The sequence below is a fragment of the Lactuca sativa genome, chromosome 5 (assembly GCF_002870075.4).
Source record: "Lactuca sativa cultivar Salinas chromosome 5, Lsat_Salinas_v11, whole genome shotgun sequence".
NCBI classification, from domain to species: domain Eukaryota; kingdom Viridiplantae; phylum Streptophyta; class Magnoliopsida; order Asterales; family Asteraceae; genus Lactuca; species Lactuca sativa.
The window spans coordinates 304,023,407-304,045,241 of NC_056627.2; the positions used below are offsets into that span (position 1 = coordinate 304,023,407).

Genomic DNA, 21,835 nt, shown 5'->3' on the forward strand with positions numbered 1-21,835 from the left:
TTATTACTTCGCTTAGTTGGCTAATCGTTTGATTCAAATTATCAACTCTAGAAAACCTACTTCGTATGCTTTTGAGTATATATCTTGGAGTAGGTTCCAAAGATTTGGATATTTCACCTATATGAAGAGAATCTATTGAGATTCTAGGCGGTAGCTTTTCTCCTAAAGCTTTTTTGTTTCTTGCTATGTCTAAAGCCCAAGAGCTATCTTGAGGATCTATGTCACAAAATTATTTATCTTTGATATGTCCTATTTCTGAGAATACATCTTCAAGTTCTATGTATTCTTCTTTTTTATAGTCTATTATATGATGATTATTTGTTAATGCATATCCTATGAAGTAGGTTATTGTGAAGGGTTTATCTCCTGGATTCATGAGATCACTTCTTTCAAAGTGATGAATAAAAGATAAAACCTTATTTAATTTTGTTGATTTCAGATCTAAGGCAAATTTAGGATAAACTGAAAACATGAATTTTTGGTAAGCTAGATTTCCTCAGACTACACCATGAATACAATATTGTCGATGTTTGATTCTTGTCGTAAATCAAGTCCATTTTTATTGGAGAATTAATTCATTCTTGAAATTGAGATTTGATTAGAATTTTTACTGCTCCGATGTGGACCATTCTAATTTTAGATCTTATTTATGTGGAAATATCTTTTAGGTTACAGTTTATCTGTTCTTTGGTTAATAGTGGTAAATAAACAGATCATGTAGTATCTTTTATGTAGACAGACATTTCTTTTGTACTAACGAAGTAAAATATTTCATTTTTCTTTTTAACGTATTCAAAATATTAAATTTTGAGGGAACGTTTCTGAATATATTTTCTTTCTTTATTTTAAGATCTGTTTTCTACCTTTATTTTTTAAGGATAAATCCATAACATGGCTCTATATGCAAGGCGCTTAATCCCAAATGAATCAAAAATGATTAAAGAAATGAAGATAAACAATGTCCCCTCACGAGATATTCTATCGGCGCTGAAGAGACAAAATTCCAAAAATGTTTCTATAGTAAAAACATGTTATAATGAGTGTTACAAACTTTGAATATATGAGTGTGGAGACCGAATTCAAATGCATGTTGTCTTCGGATTTTTGCATTCAAAAGGATATATATTTAACCATCGTGCAAATGATACAACCAATTCCTTGGAAGATCTGTTCTTTTTTCACCCAATGTCATTGGAGATATGGCGTGCATTTCCATAGGTTATGATGATGGATGCCACCTACAAGACTAACAAGTACAAATATTTTATTCTTAATTGTTTTGTATTTATTAATAGGAGTAACATGCCTTTTATGTTTTGTTATACTAATTATTTTTTTTATTAATAGGTATAACATGCCTTTTTTTGGAGATTGTTGGTTTTACTTCAACAAACATGACATTTTTCATTGGTTTTGGGTTCATGGATAAAGAAAAAGATCCAATTACATTTGGGTTTTAAATTGTCTTAAGTCCATAATCGACGGATATGATAGCTCATGTGTGATCGTTACTGACAAAGAGATAGCATTGATGAATGCATGTGAAAAGGTATTCCCATCGGCCATTCAGATACTTTGTAAATTGCACATATCTCAAAGTATATTTACTAATTGTAGAGGATGTTGATGATGAATGAAATTCTTTTTTAAAAGATTGGGATACTTTAATTAACTCATTAACATTGGCAACATATTTAAGAAATTATGCAAAACTTGAATCAAAAGCGACATATCATCTAGGTATTAAACAAGTTCTCGATTATCTCAATCAAGTATGGTTGGATAAATACAAAGAAAATTTTGTGTCCGCTTGGACTAAACAAGTTTTAAACATTCACAACGACACTAATAACAGAGTTGAGAGACAACATGCGAAGTTGAAAAAATTCTTGCAGACACACCATGCTAACTTAGATAAATTTTTAAACCGAATAGTAAAGGTAGGCGCATCACAACACACAAAGATAAAATACATTTTAGAAACAAACCAAACTAAGTTAATGTGTCGATACAACATACCTCATTTTAATGGTTTGTGTGGAAATGTTTCACACCATGCATTGGAAAAATCAGACAAGAGTTGGAACGACCTGACGCACATCAAATAACTAAGGACGATTGTTGTTGCCAATTGCGCCATAGTTGTGGGTTACCTTTTACCCACGAAATTGCAATATACTCACATGCGAACCTAGCGATACCATTATCATCTATTGATAAATTTTGGCGTAATATTGATTTAATCAACGTCAACATTACTGATGATGCTAATTTTGGTTTCGAAGAGGGCATGGAATTTTTAAATGAGTGGAAATGTAGTTATGCCATAAAATTGTGGGACATATTTTCACCATCAACAACTATAGTTGTTGATTCAGGTACTATTTTCTTTAATATAGTAATTTGTATAAAAATATGCTAACAATTTACTTGTTTATTCAGATGTTCAGAAAAATACTTGTGGATGACCACGATTGAGCAAAAAAAAAGTCCAAAAAGGTAGAACACAACACCCCACCCATACCAAGATCAACCATTTAGCACGTACTCGTTTTGAGAACCTCCAATGTCCAATTCATACTTTAACCAAGATCAACCATTTAGCACGTACTCGTTTCAAGAACCTTCAATGTTCAAATCATACTTTAACCAAGATCAATCATTTTATACTTCAAACCCACCTATGAATGAAATTCCACATCAATTTCATCCATACGTCTGGAACATTACAGATGTCGAAGGAGATGGAAATTGTGGATTTCAGTCTACAACAGTTGCACTTGGTTTTAGTGAACATGATTGGCTTCAAATTAGGTACGATCTATACAACGAGTTATTATCACACTATCAAGAGTACGTTATGACTTATGATTTATGGTGATGCTGGTTTTTTAAATCGCATAAGTCACTCGTTGAATTACTCTGGATTGGGCTTTGCAGTATTGGAGTATTGGTTGGTTATGCCAGACACTGCTATACTCATTGCTAACAGATATGGTGTTATCGTTGTTTATCTAAGCAAGCAAGGTTCTTCAACATGGTTCCTACATTAATATGGCCCACAAAACATACCAAATCCTGCATATGTTGTTATCACCCACGTTCACCCTAACCATTATGTAATGTTTGATTTACGGGGAGCATATCCAATGTCTGATGTTTTTTCCAGGCTTCTCCGTACATATAGATCAGAATATTTGGTTACATGGGAAACATTGTATAGTGTTCGACTAAATGCTTTCAATCCGCATAACACACCACACAATTGTAATATCGAACCAATTAATATATGTGATAAATAAAGACAAACTATGTTTTTATTCCATTTTATATAGTCATTTGAATTTTATAATGTCGTCTGAATTTATAATGTCGTCCAAATTTAAAATGTCATTCGAATTTTAAAATATTGTCTGAATTTTATATGGTTATCGAAATTTATAATAATAATAATAATAATAATAATAATAATAATAATAATAATAATAATAGTAATAATAATAAGATTAAAATATAAAACAAAGAAGAATTAAAAACAACAAAAAACAAAATAGGGAAAAAACAAAAAAAACCAAAAACAAAAACAAAAGAAAAAACAACAAAAGACAAAAAAAACACATAGCGGGTGGAATTGGAAAATAAGGGAGGTACTTATAGCATTACCCTTTTTTCCACAGTTTCTATTAGGGCAATTTCTATACGTACCCCCACCCAATGTTGTATACCCCTTACATGTGAGTGTAATAGTGTTTGTGCACCCCCTGATGTGACACTATATGTGAGTGAAGGAGGGGTACTTATAGCACAACCCTTTACTAGCCTCTTGAAGATTTGTTAAATTAATTAAAGGGAAAAAAATTAAAATGTTAAGATATTTTTCAATTTGTATACATTAAGTCACTGGATTTTTTTTTTGTCAATATTTACCCCTTCAATTTGTATATATTGTACACATTCAATCACTATTAACAGTTGATTCAATATTTCTCATGTGACTACCTACATGGACAATCATTAAAAAGAGTCATATGTGGTATAACACGAACAAAACCCCCAAAATTGACCAAAACTATTCCAACCCTAGCCAAAGCCGGAGAAGAAAATACGATGGGTTCATCTAGCTCATCGCAAATAAGGAGGATCTTTGTGATTTTCGTCTCCCATATTGAGTATGCAAGTCCAAGACTAAAGATAATGTAACATCCTAAAATTCAAGATTGGTTTTTTAAATTAATGAAGTGAATAAAGGAAAGATGATTTGTATAGTTAAAGCATCAAGGGATAATTATAACATTAGTTGATATAATGCTTAGAAGGTTAAAAGTGAAAATAATGACATTTTAAAAGTTCGAGGACCAAAAGTGTCAAACTGGCAAAGTAAGTTGACCAAAGGGCTGACTCAATTAATGGAATGGAATAATAAAGTTTTATAATGGATGGACGAGGACTTATTGTGTCAAAACTTAAGTTGAAATGACAAATATTAAGGTTTGGTGAATTTTGGCAAAAACAAGTAAACCTGAGGGACCAAATGTGAGCAAGTGGGAAATAAGATGAACACTCCTTTCATTTCTCTTCCAGTTACGTATTGAGCATGCTAGAGATCTTCAAATGGTGATTTTCTTTTCCTTTCCATCTAAGGTTCGATCCAAGTGAAGAATGAAACAATCAAACAACGGAGAGAAGGAATGAAGGCTTAAAAGGTAAAATATTCTCATCATTTAGCTTAGAATTCGGATTTGTGGAGTGGTTCTAACCCCAATGTCGATTTTAGCTTGTTAGGATTGTTAGGGTTTGTTTTTCTAACCTCCCTGATTTGTTTTGATGATCCCAATCTCAATCCAATCGTCCCATTGATGGATTTGAGTATTTGCGGTGAAAACCCTCATGAACCCTAGAAATCTACAATTGGAATACTAAAACACATCAATGATGGTAGAATCGTGTATAAGTTAGGATTGAAATGCATTTGAGGACAATATGACGAAACCAATGGACTCCTTTCTAGTTGAGCAATTGATGAGTAAAAGAAATTCATAATCATGAATGGATACTATCATAATTATTATAATTCAAAACATAAGGTGTTTCTTGATTCCTAGATGGATAAATGGAGTTATTGGCCATAAGGGCATTTTGGGAAATGTATTAATAATTACATGATGATTGGAATATTAGAAGTGAATGGCATTCATGAACATGGATTGACACTCTTGAGATGATATTGGAACACAAACCTTTCATAACATCTGATCTTTGACCTCCTTCAAACAAGTCATTGGTTGTGAGTTTCTGTCCATTGTTGTGATTGCATGAGTTCTTGTACAGAGTTAGTAAAAATATAAAAAATGTGGGCAAAATAGTCATTTTACATGGGCGGCATGAAGCCCAAAGACCAAATCCAAAAAGGATAAAAAGTGCAAGAAAAACAATCCGAAAACAAGTGTTATAAAATTTGTGTAATTTACGAGTCTTATAAGGTTTTATTAATATAAATTTCTAATTGCAAAGAAGATACTACTAAAAAGAGATATGAACAGAGAGAGCAGGTAAGTCACATGTTTGTGCCCCCTAAATTTTAGCATCATCTCCTGAATACTAAATTAAAATTGCATTGCTCCTGGGGTACAATGAAAAAAAAAAAAAAAACTAAAATCAACAATCATGGAATCGACAATTATCAACAACTGAATCTGAGTGAGTAAACATACATGCACTTTGTGCCACAATCACAACTGTAGGAAAAATGAGATGGACTTAATATTTATAATCTAAAGGTTAATAATATTGTTTTTAATTGTAGAATAGTGAAAGTTCATTACACTTATATATATTTCATCAAACGATTAAACAACATAAAAAATCTCCTTTGTTGTCGCGGAAAACAAGAAGAAAAAGTCAGCAACAGAGTTGAACTTCCACATCACTGGAAAAAATATTAAAAAGATGAAAGGAATTCAAAGCAAGTAAAATCGATACACATACAAGAGAAATATACTACTAAATAGTGTACAACAGACAAATAGTTGAAAAAAAAAACAGTGTACATACTACACACCTCATGAGAAGTAAAAATCATTTGCTTCAAAGTTCATTGTTGTGACTGAGTTCTTGTTAAAAATATAAAAATGTGGGCAAAATAGTCATTTTACATGGATTTAATGGCTACCTTTAGGCAGCATGAAGCGTTAAAAAAAAACAAGTGGTTATATAATAGGGACAAAATTTGTAATTTAGTAGTATAAGGCTATTGATATAAATTTCTAAGTACAAAAATGATAAAAGTTGATAGGATGGTAGTAAATTGAATAGAGTGGGTGAATAAGAAACAACAAACTATCTCAATTGCAATTTAACACCATGTAACTGTAGAAAAAAACCAGCTCCATTGTGAAAGTTAATAACTTCAAACATAGAATTAGTAAAAGTATAAAAATGGTGCCAATTATGCTTCAAAGTTCACCAATTAGTAAAAAAACCAGCTCCACAAACTTAATTAAACATGCTATATAAGGATACAAAAAAGGAAAGACGCCATAGTATTATAGAAATCATTAATTAATAGAGGAGAAGAGAAGTCACCTATTTGTGCCCCTTAAATTCTAGCATTATGTCCTCCTGAATATTTAAGAAAAATTGCATTGCTCTTGACTCTTGAGGTACACTGGATAAATCTGAAATCACCAACTATGAGGCACATAAACTAACAATGCTGACTGATGTATGATAAATGATCAAAAAGAAGAGGAATGAGCAAACAACCTAAACCACACCACATTAATTAAGGTTGTATAACAAGAAACAAAAACTGGAATTCAAGATCATATTAATGCATAAAACAAAGAGAGGAAAAGAAATTCATTATCAGTATTATCAATGATCAAAAGGAAGAGGACTGTAAGTAGAAACACAATAATGTTCAGTTCAAGCAAATAGCTAAATGCTTTCATGAATTGAACTTGTGTATTGTAGCATCTTACCTTCGATTATAAGTTCATAACATTGTATTTTCAATTAAAGGATTGATATTTTTCTTATTTAGTAGGGCATTATACTTTGAAAAATATGCCTTATTATAATTAATAACAGTAAAATTTGTTTTGTATTTGTAAGATATTGCTATAACTGGGTAAGTATTTCAAAGTGCCATGTTGTAATAGGAAGAATGATGCTATAATAAACAAATCAATGAAAGTACATTGTCATTTATTGCATTTATCATAAGATAAACAAGTGTTTCCTTCATCTTCAGTGAAGGAAAAAAGAAGTGTTTCTCTCAACATGCTTTGGAGGATAGGATAGGAATCCCTGATTTTGAACTTTCTGCACAAATGAAACCAATCATTTTGATCATTGAGCATTACTGAATTAATAATCACAAAGAAACATATAAATGAACCTTGCATTTTTGCTATATACATAATAACATGTGCTCCCCAGTGTGTTGCTCCTATCAAATTATTTTTCATGAGAAGCTTACAAATAACCTATTAGAGAAAAAAAAAAAGTTAAAACAAAAAGACAGATTCTTGAAATTCAACATACCAATCAGGCAATGGGCTAAAAGCATGACTTTCAGGAGTCATTAAAGCACCTCCTTATACACACTTTGAGTAAACCCACAAATCATCATTCACATAAACACCATTATATTCATATTTCATATAATCAAGTAACCTACAGTTCCTGATCCATAGACTATAAGCACACATACACACAAACAGAGTAAAATGAACAATATTAACAATCTGTAGTCGATTCCTCTGAGATTATACAGTGCACTGATTTAGATGGTTCTTAAAAATTTAGAGTACAAGTCTTAAGTTAGGTTAAAAGAAGAGGGAAATTGCTAATTCCACAACCAGAGAAAAAGTATGGCTCAAATGGTTCATGGAGCTATGAATATGAATAAAACATTTGGTGCCACCATATCAACAACAGAAAAAAGATGAGATGATCTTAAGATTCATAATCAATTAAGCTTTTATAAATTTATTCTCAGTTATATATAGAATGGTAAAAGTTCATTACATATACTAACATAGGATAGTAAAGCCATTCAAATAAGCCCTCTCTCTCTCTCTCTCTCTTGACATGAGACACAAACAAACTAATTTAAAAGAAAATCAAGGATAAACATGTGTGAAACAAATGGGACAAAGGTTAATAATGAAATAAATAATTAAAATAAGACCCCAGGCATCTAAAGACGATGGAAAGATACCCTTACTGTTTGAATAAAACTGACTTACTAAGACTTATGACCAAGATACCCTTACTATATATTATTAAACTTACTACATCAGGATAATTCACAAAGCTTTCCTTCTCCTGTAGAAAAACAATGTAACTATCTTAGGATCTGTACAAAAGGTATATATAATTAAAATATAGAATCATGAAAGTTCACAACATTACTATATTTTGGCTGCTTCGCCATAAAACTGACTTACAGAATCATTACACTGCAATAAAAGAGAGAAAGCATCTCACCAAAATGGAAGAGAACTCTCATGCTTGTGCTCCACAACTTTCAACCACAAACCCAAAAAAGCAAAACACATAAGAGTAAATATACATGCATTAAGTGCAAAATGATAAACTCATAGGATGATCCAAAATTAAAAGTTTCAATAACATAATGGTGAAACTTCACTAGTCTGTTATAAACAGATCGGATGCCTAAAGATAGGTGGAAAAAAAAAAGACAAAAAGCTCAATTGCAAGAGTTGACAAGAAGATAACCTAACCTGTGCATGAGGCAATATGTTTAGATTTACAATTAAAAGGTTGATAATATGATATAGATATGAAGCACAGAATGGTGAAAGTTGATTAGAATGATTTAAATATGCAGGATGCATGCAAGAGTTGACAAGAGTGGAATCTGAGTAAACATGCATGGACTTTGGGGCCTCTGTGGCAACTGCAGAAAAAAGATGAAAGTTTAAGAATCTATAAATGCTCAATTGGAAAATGAAGAAAGTTCATAACATTGCTATAAATAGATATAATGACTAGGAGTACCAAAAAAATCCTGCATGTAAAAAAAACCATGAGTTTACCAGAACTCAAAAAGGAAAAAACATTTAACTGAAAACTAGTAAAAACTAAGAGGGAAAAAAAAGTGAACTTAAGTTCAAATCAGTAGTTAATAATTTAGATTCCATTACACTGCTATAAACAGATAGGAAGCATTGGAATACAAGTTTTGTCTAGAGAAACCCAAAAAGAAAATTATAATAAATTACAAGTAATTAGCACTTTGGTGAATATCATCAATCAACTAACGAAAATGTGTGATAGTTGAAAAATAACTAATCTGACAAGAACTCTTTCAATCATAGAATGGTGAAAGTTCATTACACGTGCTTTTTTTGCTTCACCAAAAAATTAAACGGAAAACCAAAAGAAAGTCACTATAAGAGGTAGACTTCATCATTACCAAAAAACATTAACAAGAGATATATAAACAACTTATATTATCTCCAAAATAAGAAGGCAAATACTGAATATACATACATACCATCATGCATAGAAATGAATGTGAGTATACATATACTATAGATGCATTAGATGCCACAATAGCAATTGTAGGAAAGAGTTCATATGATCTTAGGATTCATAATCAAAAGTTTAACAATTAATTAAGAAGATTTCAATAACATAATTTATTACATTTCTATAAATAGATAGGATACAATTTACCATCATCCAAGAGTTGAAAAAAGATCCAGCTCACTTGCAATTAATTTACCACCATGCAAGAGTTGACAGGAATATAATAATATATGAGCATGAGGCAATCTTTAGATTTATAATCAAAAGGTGAATACTCTTATATTTATATGCTCTACTTTAGATCTACAACACAAAAAATTACATTACAACTTCTATCATTCAGATCTCTCCCAACGAAATGACTTCTCTAACAATCAAAACCTAACTCCTCTCTTCCGTATATATATCCACAAAATAGACAAGTTAATGGAGATAAAAATAAATGTGATACCCATTTATCCCCTTATTAAATTTCTACCCCAACAACAAAGTACATAAAGATAAATTGGTTGAATTTTCAAAGTAAAATGCCTTGATAAGAAAAAAATGATATGATTTTCAAAATAAAATGCCTTAGAGAAGAAAATACTTGAAAGTTACAATGTTTTTAACACAAATAAAACTGTAACGTGCAATGATACAAGTGGGATCATTTTTTACAGGGAAATATGCTTATTATATAAAAAAGAAAGTACAATGCTATTGTTTCTAGGTAGATTTTTCAAAAAAAAAATGCCTTAATAATGAAAAATTCGATAGATTTTTAAAAGTAAAATGCCAATGTATCACTTTGAAAACAGTGGAGTAATAGAATAGTTATTTCTATGATTTTCTAGATCAAAATATCATGTAGTTCCCCATCTACTACCCCCTTAAGAACTCTATAAGGACAACACATTTAACAGATAAACAAGTAAAATGTATTAACTAGAAGCAAAATGTAATAAACATGCTAAGGATACCCACTATATAATAAGAATAAAAGTTATAAAAAAGTAATTATAAAAGATAAAGATGAGTTATGAAATAATATATATTTCAAGTGCAAAATGGAAAAAATTCATTTGCAATGCTATCATAGACTGGGCAAATAATACGAATAAGAAACAACCAACAAACATCTCAATTGCAATTTTGCACCACAAATGAGTTGAAAAGAACCAAATCAAAGTAAACATGAATGCATGTATTATTAGGTTCCACCATAGGTACATAACTAGATAGGATTCCTAAGGTTGAAGAACACACACTTGGGCTACCTTTCCTAATGAACAAATCCAAAAGGTTATTAAACAAATGAAAATATATTAATATGGAATAGATAGGATAACACAATGCAAGAGTTAACAAGAACTCAACATGAGTAAACATACATGATTCAGAATCAAAAGGTTAATAATTTATAACCACAGAAAAACGATGAGTTGTTATCAAGCTTCATAATCAATTGGACTGAAGAAAAAAAAACTGTTTGAAAAACAATGAGATGTTATCAAACACTAACAATGAGGTTATTAATAAAAATTCCTAAATGCAAAATGATAAAAGTTCAATGCACTGCTTCATAGATAGGATGCAAGTAAAATGAATAGAGTGGGCGAATAAGAAACAACAAACTATCTCAATTGCAATTTAACACCATTTATGAATCGACAAGAACAAACTCCACATGCATTGAAGAAAAAAGCACAAATGATCTTAGCATTCATAATTAAAAGTTTAACAATCAAGATTTCGAGAAAAATGATACACATTCAAGAGAAGTGAACAATTTCCATCTCCAGATAAGAAGGCAGATATATTACTGCATAGCTCATGTATAACAACATAAACAAGGTCATGGAAAGAACTCAAAAAGGGAAAATAATAAACTGGAAACTAGTAAAAACTATTAAATATGTGAGCACATAAAACTTTATAGAGAGACCCGAAAAAAGAAGGGAAAACAAGGTCAAATCAAAAGGTTACTTATAATCTTAAATTCCAAGAACTGAATTGTAATTTACCAGTATTCAAGAGTTGACAAGAACTGAATCTAAGTAAACAGATGATGTACATTTGGTATAGCAACCATAGAAAAAGATGAATATTTTCCAAAGTAAAATGCATTGAGAGTTGCAACGTTTTAACACAAATAAAACTAAAAAGTGCAATGCTATAAATGGGTTGAGTTTTTAAAGGGAAGTGTGCTTATTATGTAAAAAATGAAGATATGATGTCATGTTTGGTTTGATTTTTCAAAAGAAAATGCCTTCATGTTGAAAAATATGATAGATTTTTAAAAGCAAAAAGCCTTATATGAAATACATAGACATGGGTTGAAGATAAATTTTTTGGGCTTGCTTACTCGTGAACAAATCTAAAAGGTTATTAAGCAAATGAAGATATATTAATATGGGATTGGATCATAAACCATTTAAAGAAGATTAATTTGAAGGAAAAAAAAATGTAAAATATATAAAATAAGGGTAAATAAGAATGGACAAACCAGACAAACTGCAATTTACCAGCAAGCATGAGTTGACAAGAACTGACTTTCAGTGAGCATATATGTGTGTTTTCCTCCACTATAGACTCTGTATAAATAAATTAGATGTTGTTAAGATTCATAATGAAAAGGTTAATAATGGAAATTTTCATTAAATAAAGAAAAAGACCCCAAGCATCTCAAGAGGATGGAAGACAAGTAGGTGAATAAGAAAGGAAAAAACCATCTATCTCAATTGCAATTTTCCACCATTCATTCACGAGATGCTCTTAAGCTTAAAAATCAAAAGTTTAATATAATAATCTATACACTGCTATGAATCGAGTGTCTGAATAAAGAGTTGATGAGAAGACTAAATATGAGTAGAGCATACATGCATTTAGTCATCATAGAAACTATTAAAAACGAGGTGATATGATCTTAATAGAACGGTTAAAAATCAAAAGGAAGAGGAAAGAGCAAACAACCTAAACCACACCACATTAATTAAGGTTGTATAACAAGAAACAAAAGAAGAAACAGTTTTCACCATGAAACTTATAGCCATAGTAGTTTTGTCAAGACTTTTGAGTTAAAAAAACACACTTTAATAAGTATAGACATTCCTTTAGATTGAGGAACTCATATGTAGATGGAATACCAGATATGGAAATCAAAAACTTTAATAGTAAAAAAAAGAGGTAAAATAATGTTTTTAAAATATGGGCTTATTATATAGGTTTTATGAAACTTATCTTGATGTTAAAACTTTATCATTTTGTGGGACAATAAAGTTCACCTACAAATACAATTCATGACAAATCCAACTATTGAGGGATATTCCCAAACCAAACCTTGAACCACAAATACAAACATCACTCAAATCAAATCACTATGTTTCATTATGTATCTTCTTTATTCTAAATGATTGACAAAGAAACTCAAACAATGAACTTAAAAAGAATAGAGAGTAGCAAATATATTACAAATAAATAAAACCAAAAAATTAAAAGATTATCTCTGTATAAAATGAAGAACATGATGAAAAACAAGAAACCGATAACCAAGAAACTCAATGACCTTAATTTTCAAGTTGGAAAGAATTATATAAGGAACCTCTGACATTCAAAAATCAAAACCCTTCAAAAAAAACAAGATGTGATATTAAGATTCATAACAAAATTAAAGAGCTAATAAAGGAAAAAGTTCATTCTTTAGGATTTGCTTCTACAACAACTTAAACAATCTCCATGTTCACCAAAAGACTGTTATCAACAATAAACAAAATCCAAATAAATTTAAAAAATACAGACATGGTAAAGTGGCTGAATGGGTGAAATGGTTTGTATGGAGAAAAATACTGTATAGATAAAGCATGTTTCTTTCTGAATGAGAATAAATGACCTATTACCCTCACTTTCCAAAAAAGTATAGTAAATGTCATCATAAAGAATTGGTAGTTTGTCAAAATAAAATAACTCATTTTGAAAAATACGATAGATTTTTAAAAGTAAAATGCCTTGACAGGCTAAATTTAAAAGTTATAATGTTGTAACTGAAAGAAAACTAAAATGCACGATGTTATAAAAACGAGGTGATATGATCTTAAGACTCATAATAGAAAGGATAAAAAATGGAACCATCAAAGAAAAGAAAAGCTTAGAGAAGTTTACCTCATCATAGACTTCCTTGATACCCTTGTGCTCTTTAATTTCTACACATGTTCAAGATATCCACATAATGATTTGTAAACATGATCATGTTTCTGCACATGAAAGGTAGGATAGTCATATTCTAATATTCAACATACAGTTACTTCTTTCACCTAACAGGAAATGTTAAATGTTGATTTTTATTTTGTTTACAGTTCTCTTAGGTGGCACCTCATCAATAACAGTAATGGGCAAACCCAAAAATTAAATTATTGTGGCCTTTAAAATAATCAATTCTGCATCAGATAAATAACTCTCAATTTTGTTGAATGGAAAATTACATACCTTTGAGCTTTAAAACCTTTCATAACATCTGATCTTTGACCTCCTTCAAACAAGTCATTGGTTGTGAGTTTCTGTCCATTGTTGTGATTGCATGAGTTCTTGTACAGAGTTAGTAAAAATATAAAAAATGTGGGCAAAATAGTCATTTTACATGGGCGGCATGAAGCCCAAAGACCAAATCCAAAAAGGATAAAAAGTGCAAGAAAAACAATCCGAAAACAAGTGTTATAAAATTTGTGTAATTTAAGTGTCTTATAAGGTTTTATTAATATAAATTTATAATTGCAAAAACATATCACTGAATAGAGATATGAACAGAGAGAGCAGGTAAGTCACATGTTTGTGCCCCCTAAATTTTAGCATCATCTCCTGAATACTAAATTAAAATTGCATTGCTCCTGAGGTACAATGAAAAAAAAAAACTAAAATTAACAAACATGGAATCGAAAGGGACAAGTTAATTACACTGCTATTTGAAAGGGAAAAGTTAACTAAAACTAGCATAAGATTAAGGACTTAAAAGCTGTAAAATAGAAAGGGAAAAGTTAATTACACTGCTATTTGATTTTGCTTCAGCAACAATTAAACAACCTAAAAAGGCTCCATTATGTTATCAATAATAGAGTTGTTGAAATTCTTGATTACATTTTTCAGATTAAAAAGAAAGTAAACTCGTTTCCAGACAAGAAAACCTAAATTCTATCTCCAAACCTAAATAGCATAATCTAGAGAAAAAAAAGAAGAAGTCCATGAACATATTACATACATCAAAACCATAATAATAATCAAAAAAAGAATTTATAGATTTTTTAAAAGTGAAATACCTCAATAAGAAATTTTTTGAAAGTTAAAATGCGAAAAGCGAATAGTGCAATGCTTTAATTGGGTTGATTTTTCAAAAGAAAATGACTTGATATAGTAAAATATGATACATGTTTAAGGAAACATTTGAAAGTTTTATAAAAAAAATGTAAAATCTATAAGATAGGATGCACATGAACATGAATAAAGGGGGGTAAATAATAAGAATGGACAAACAACAATTTACCACAAAAGCAAAGGTTGAAAAGAACTGGCTTTCAGTAAACACATATATGTGTATTTCCCTCCGCTATAGCAAAAGTATAAATAAATTAGATATAATTAAGATTCATAATGAAAAGATTAATAAAAGAAAAAGTCATTAACTAAAGAAATCGCAAGAGGATGGAAGAGAAGTAGGTGAATAAAAAAGGAAAAAGATCTCAATTGCAATTAATAGAAGAGAAGAGAAGTCACCTATTTGTGCCCCTTAAATTCTAGCATTATATCCTCCTGAATATTTAAGAAAAATTGCATTGCTCTTGACTCTTGAGGTACAATGAATAAAAACTAACAATGCTGACTGATGTATTATTATTTATTATAAATGATCAAAAGGAAGAGGAAAGAGCAAACAACCTAAACCACACCACATTAATTAAGGTTGTATAACAAGAAACAAAAACTGGAATTCAAGATCATATTAACGCATGAAACAAAGAGAGGAAAAGAAATTCATTATCAGTATTATCAATGATCAAAAGGAAGAGGACTGTAAGTAAAAACACAATAATGTTCAGTTCAAGCAAATAGCTAAATGCTTTCATGAATTGAACTTGTGTATTGTAGCATCTTACCTTCGATTATAAGTTCATAACATTGTATTTTCAATTAAAGGATTGATATTTTTCTTATTTAGTAGGGCATTATACTTTGAAAAATATGCCTTATTATAATTAATAACAGTAAAAATTGTTTTGTATTTGTAAGATATTGCTATAACTGGGTAAGTATTTCAAAGTGCCATGTTGTAATAGGAAGACTGATGCTATAATAAACAAATCAATGAAAGTACATTGTCATTTATTGCATTTATCATAAGATAAACAAGTGTTTCCTTCATCCAAGTCTACTAATGAAATGTGACTTACCACCTATAGTAGTTTTGTCAAGACTTTTAAGATTTAAAAAAATTACATTTTAAAAAGTATAGACATTCCTTTATACTGAGAAATTCATATGTAGATGGAATACCAGATATGGAAATCAAAAACTTTAATAGTAAAAAAAGAGGTAAAATAATGTTTTTAAAATATGGGAAAACTTATCTTGATGTTAAAACTTTATCATTTTGTGGGACAAAAAAGACAATAAAGTCTACCTACCTACCTACAAATCCAACTATTGAGGGATATTCCCAAACCAAACCTTGAACCACAAATATAAACATCACTCAAATCAAACTACCATTCAAAAGAAATTTCTTATAATTAAAAACATCAATACCTCTCAACCTTGCATTTTTGCTATATACATAATAACATGTATGTGCTCCCCAGTTGTGTTGCTCCTATCAAATTATTCTTCACGAGAAGCTTAGAAATAACCTATTAGAGAAAAAAAAGTTAAAACAAAAAGACAGATTCTTGAAATCAACATACCAATCAGGCAATGGGCTAAAAGCATGACTTTCAGGAGTGATTAAAGCACCTCCTTATACACACTTTGAGTAAACCCACAAATCATCATTCACATAAACACCATTATATTCATATTTCATATAATCAAGCAACCTACAGTTCCTGATCCATAGACTATAAGCACACATACACACAAACAGAGTAAAATGAACAATATTAACAATCTGTAGTCGATTCCTCTGAGATCATACAGATAACTGATTTAGGTTAAAAGAAGAGGGATATTGCTAATTCCACAACCAGAGAAAAACTATGAATAAAACATTTGGTGCCACCATATCAACAACAGAAAAAAGATGAGACGATCTTAAGATTCATAATCAATTAAGCTTTCATAAATTTATTCTCAGTTATATAGAATGGTAAAAGTTCATTACATATACTAACATAGGATAGTAAAGCCATTCAAATAAGCCCTCTCTCTCTCTTGACATGAGACACAAACAAACTAATTTAAAAGAAAATCAAGGATAAACATGTGTGAAACAAATGGGACAAAGGTTAATAATGGGGGAAAAAAAAAGTCATGAACTAAAGAAAAAGACCCCAGGCATCTGAAGATAATGGAAAGAAAAATAGGTGAATAAGAAAGGACAAACATGCATTTGTTGCCACCATAGAAACTGTAGAACAAGAATAAGATGATTCTAAGATTCAAAACTAAAAGGTTGATATAATCTAAAGTGGTGTTTGTTTTCTGCCAAAAGCTCTTTTTGACCTCTTATGTCTACGGGAGGAAAGACATTTGTGAAAAAGACTGTTTGCTTTTCAGAAGACAAAGGATATATAAAAAGATCTTTTTGACATCTTTTTCCGGAAGACAAAAAAAAAGCTTCTAACTTTGGAAGACATTAATTTTTAAGTTCTAATCCTAATTTAATATTTCTTTTTCCACCTATTTTAAGATTCAAAACTAAAATTTGAATAATCTACAGACACTGCTATGAACCGAGTGTCCGAATAGAGAGTTGATGAGAAGTAAATATGAGTAAAACATAGCGGCATTTAGTCATCATAGCAACTATATGAAAAGCTCAGATGATCTTATGATTCAATAACAGAATCAGTACACTGCAATAAAGGAGAGAAAGAGAGCTGAAATCAGACACATCCACATTGAGAAAATATCCCACCATAATGGAAGGAGAAGTCTCATGCTTGTGCTCCACAACTTTCAACCAGAAACCCAAAAAAGCAAAACAAATTAAGACCATTATAGAAAAGAAGATGCTTTAAATTCATTAGATTTAGTCAGACTCCCATCTGTCTCCTGTAAGGTATATATCCACATACAGAGAGAGCATCAGAAAAATCACCATATCCATAGCTTCAAATAACTAAATATGAGTAGAAAATTTTGACATTAATATGATCTTATGATTCATAAACAAAAAGATTAATAATCTAGAGGGAAATTGTCAGAAAAGTCCCAATATTTACGGAAACGTTACAGTTAAGTCCTAATTTTTTTTAACATAAAAGCCCCGATTATTTCATTTTGGCTCAAATTAACAAAAAAGTCCTTTTTTTCTTTTAACAGGAAATGACATATTACCATGTAAAATCAACTAACCGGGACTTGTCTGTTCAAAAAAAATAAATTGGGACTAAAATGTAACTTTTCCGAAAATATTGGGACTTTTCTGACAATTTCCCTCTAGATTGCAACTTAGCAACGTACAGGAGTTGACAAGAACTGAATCTGAGTGAGTAAACGTACATGCATTTTGTGTCACCATGCATCATCACAACTGTAGAAAAAAGATGAGATGATCTTAATATTAATATCAAAAGGAAAAGGTTAATGATATCATTTTTAATTAAACAATGTAAAAAGCTCCTTCATTTCTCATCGAGGAAAACCAGAACAATTAGACAGAGTTGAACTTTTCCTCATTACAGTAAAAACTACAAATCAGAGAATTAATATTTATGAACAGAAGTAAAACTCATATAAGTGACACTGATATATCCCTTTATCTTTCAAACCACAACAGAATACATACATTAATTAAAAGTTTAGCCAACAAAATAAAAAGATGAATAATATATACCTGAAAGTGGTACCTAAACACATGAAAATAGTCTACAAGAGGGACATCATATTCAGGCTATTAGTCGAGTTGTTTTGAACATAATGTCCTTCCTGCAAATAGCCTGGAAAGCCCATACCATTAGAGATTAGAAAGATTCAACCAACAAATAGGAGCAAGATAGAAAAGACCATTTGATTCAAAGTTCATTGTTGTGAGTTCATGTACAGAAGAATTAGTAAAAATACAAAAATGTGGGTGAAATAGTCATTTTACATGGATTTAAGGGATATCTCAGTTGCAATTTAACATCATGTATGAGTTGACAAGAACCAAATCAGAGTAAATATGTGTGCATTAAGTAAGTGAAAAAAAGTTCAGGTGAAAAAGAAAAGACAAACCAGCTAAAATGAAATTTACCACTGTGCAAGAGTTGACAAGAACATAATCAATCTTTAGATTTACAAACAAAAGGTCGATGATATAGATTTCAAGCACAGAATGTTGTGAATATGAAGGATGCCTAGGAGTATGAATATGAAGGTGAATAAGAAAAGGCAAACAAGCTTAATTAATTGCAATTTACCACCATCACAGGAATGGATTCTGAGTAAACATCCATTGACTTTGGGTGGGGCCTCTATAGCAACTGCAAAAAAAAAAAAAAAGGTGAGCACATAAAACCTTATAAAGAGACCCAAAAAAGAAGGGAAACAAGTGAATTTAAGGTCAAATCAAAAGGTTACTTACTAATAAGAAAGGACAACCTAACTCAATTGTAATTTACCAGCATGCAAGAATTGAAAAGAACTGAATCTAAGTAAACAGATGTACATTTGGTGTCATCATAGCAACTATAGAAAAAAAAAAGAAAAAAAAAAAGATGAGAGGATCTTAGATTCTAAGAACAGGATCATTGCACTGCAATAAAAGAGAGAAAGAAAGAGCTGAAATCAGACACCTACTTGAATGGAATATCCACATTGAGAAAACATCTCACCAAAATGGAAGAGAACTCCCCAACTTTCAACCAGAAACCAAAAAAATAAAAAAGGAAACACATAAAGACCATTATAGAAAAGATGATACTTCAAAATCATCATCATTAGTTATCCTGTAAGGTATATATCCACAAAATAAACAAGTTAATGGAGATAATCATTAAAGAAAAATATTTGTTATATAAGCCATACTGATATCTCTGTATAAAATGAAGAACATGACGAAAAAAAAAAGAACCCGATAACCAAGAAACTCAATGACCTTAATTTTCAAGTTGGAAAGAATTGTATAAGGAACCTCTGTCATTCAAAAATCAAAACCCTTCAAATAAACCCATCAAAGAAGAACCAAGAACAAGACAAGTGACAGATGAAAAACAACATATGATAAACAAAGAATTGAATCTTTGGATCCATACATGCATTTGTTGCCACCATAGGAACTGTAGAAAAAGAATGTGATGCTCTTAATATTAATATTCAAAAGGCACACAATCTACACTCACTGCTATGAATCGAGGGTCTGAATGAAGACTTGATGAGAACTAAATATGAGTAAAAAACATTTAGTCATCATAAGATTCAAAATAGAAACAGTCATATAGCTCTCCAGATTAAGTGCTTAACCCATTAAGCCAAAAAGAAACACTAAATATACATTCCATAGCATGAATATGGTACTAATTAAATAGTGTAGAACACACAATCAGTTGGAAAAAAAACCATAGCATCAAAGAAAGAAATTCCTGACCACACTACTCATGATTCATATAAGCATTTAACTGGAAACTAGTAAAAACTACAAGTGACACTGATGTCCCTTTATCTTTTAAACAACAACAGAATACATTAAAAGCTTAGCCAACAAAATAAAGATAATTAATAACCTAAACACGTGAAAATAGTCTACAAACATATATGAGCAACACAGAAAGAACTCGAAAAGGAAAAACATTTAACTGGAAACTATAAAAAGGTTACCACACAAAAGCTTGCATAATAAGGGAAAAGAAAGAGAAGTTAAGTTCAAATCAGTAGTTAATAATTTAGACTTCATTACACACTGTTATAAACAGATAATCTAGATCTGAAACATGTAAAAATAGAGACAAAATATGACTCAATGAGATGATCTTAAGATTCACAATCAAAAGGTTGTTAATAATCTCAGATTTCAAGAACAGAATCATTACACTGCAATAAAAGAGAGAAAACATGCACATAAAGACCAATATGGAAACAAAGATACTTCAAAATCATCATCATTAGTCAGCCTCCAATCTGTCTCCTGTAAGGTATATATAATATCCACAAAATAAACAGGTTAGTGGAGATAATCACTGAACCTATATCATTGAAGAAAAATAACTTTTACATATATGTGATATCCCTTTATTTCTACTCCTACAACAAAGCACATAAAAATAACTTGGAATTGCTCATCTAGAGAAACCCAGAAAGAAAACACGTTTGTAGATGAACAAATTCAAAAAATAATATATTTATATGGAACAGATAAGCCATCTAACAAAGCATTACGAAACAAGACACATCTCTCAACTATTTTCAGAAATATTCATCAAACCCTCCCTACGATAGAAGGGGAAAACCCCCAAAAAATTTATTCTGATTCATTCTATCTTCTTGTTCTTAATGATTGACCAAGAAACCCAAACAATGAACTTAAGAAGATTAAAGAGCAGGATCAATCGACTATCAAAAACTATTTCAAATAAACAAAACCAAAAGATTCTAAAGATTATCTATGCATAAAATGAAGAACATGATGAAAAACAAGAAACTGATCGATAACCAAGAAGTGGAAAAACCCCCAATTTTCAAGTAGGAAAAAACTGTATAAGAAACTGTTAGCCTTTCAAAATGAAAACCCTCGGAAAAAATCTGTCAAAGAAGAATCAAAAACAAGACAATCGACAGAAGAGAAAATTAAAAGATGCAAAATACAGACATACATGGGTACTTGAAGAGACTTATCATGGGTAGCTTGCTAATGCTGTTGGAGAAGAACGATCGAAGGGAGTGCAGATTGATTACTGATATATGTAGGTTTCTAAAGGCGGTTTATGTGCGCAACGGTAAATATATTTTATTTCCTTATTTCGCGTATCCAACTAACGATTCTTCTTCTTCATGGTTTTTAAGGCGAATCTAAAGATACCTGATTTAAAACCACTTTGACTTCGAGTAAACCCCTAGGATATCATAACATATTAAATTTTCACAGTATTGGTCTAAAGATATACGAAATTATTAA

The 21,835-nt window shown here is 30.5% G+C and overlaps 1 long non-coding RNA gene across 4 annotated transcripts; it reads right to left on the reverse strand.

Moving 5' to 3' along the window:
• Positions 1–7,121: 7,121 nt before the first annotated feature.
• LOC128134271 (uncharacterized) lies at positions 7,122–21,760 on the reverse strand. 4 transcript variants are annotated; one of them, XR_008232626.1, is made up of 6 exons: positions 21,534–21,760; positions 19,146–19,208; positions 18,581–18,683; positions 18,247–18,277; positions 17,660–17,796; positions 7,122–7,487 (listed from the first exon to the last, which is right to left on the reverse strand). It is a non-coding gene; the product is annotated as an uncharacterized LOC128134271 (long non-coding RNA). The 4 variants fall into 4 exon arrangements; XR_008232628.1 differs by lacking the exons at positions 7,122–7,487; positions 21,534–21,760 and adding exons at positions 19,310–19,413; positions 19,525–21,323 and having other exon boundaries at positions 17,549–17,796; XR_008232625.1 differs by lacking the exon at positions 7,122–7,487 and having other exon boundaries at positions 17,549–17,796; positions 21,534–21,759.
• Between the last annotated feature and the right edge of the window lie 75 nt (positions 21,761–21,835).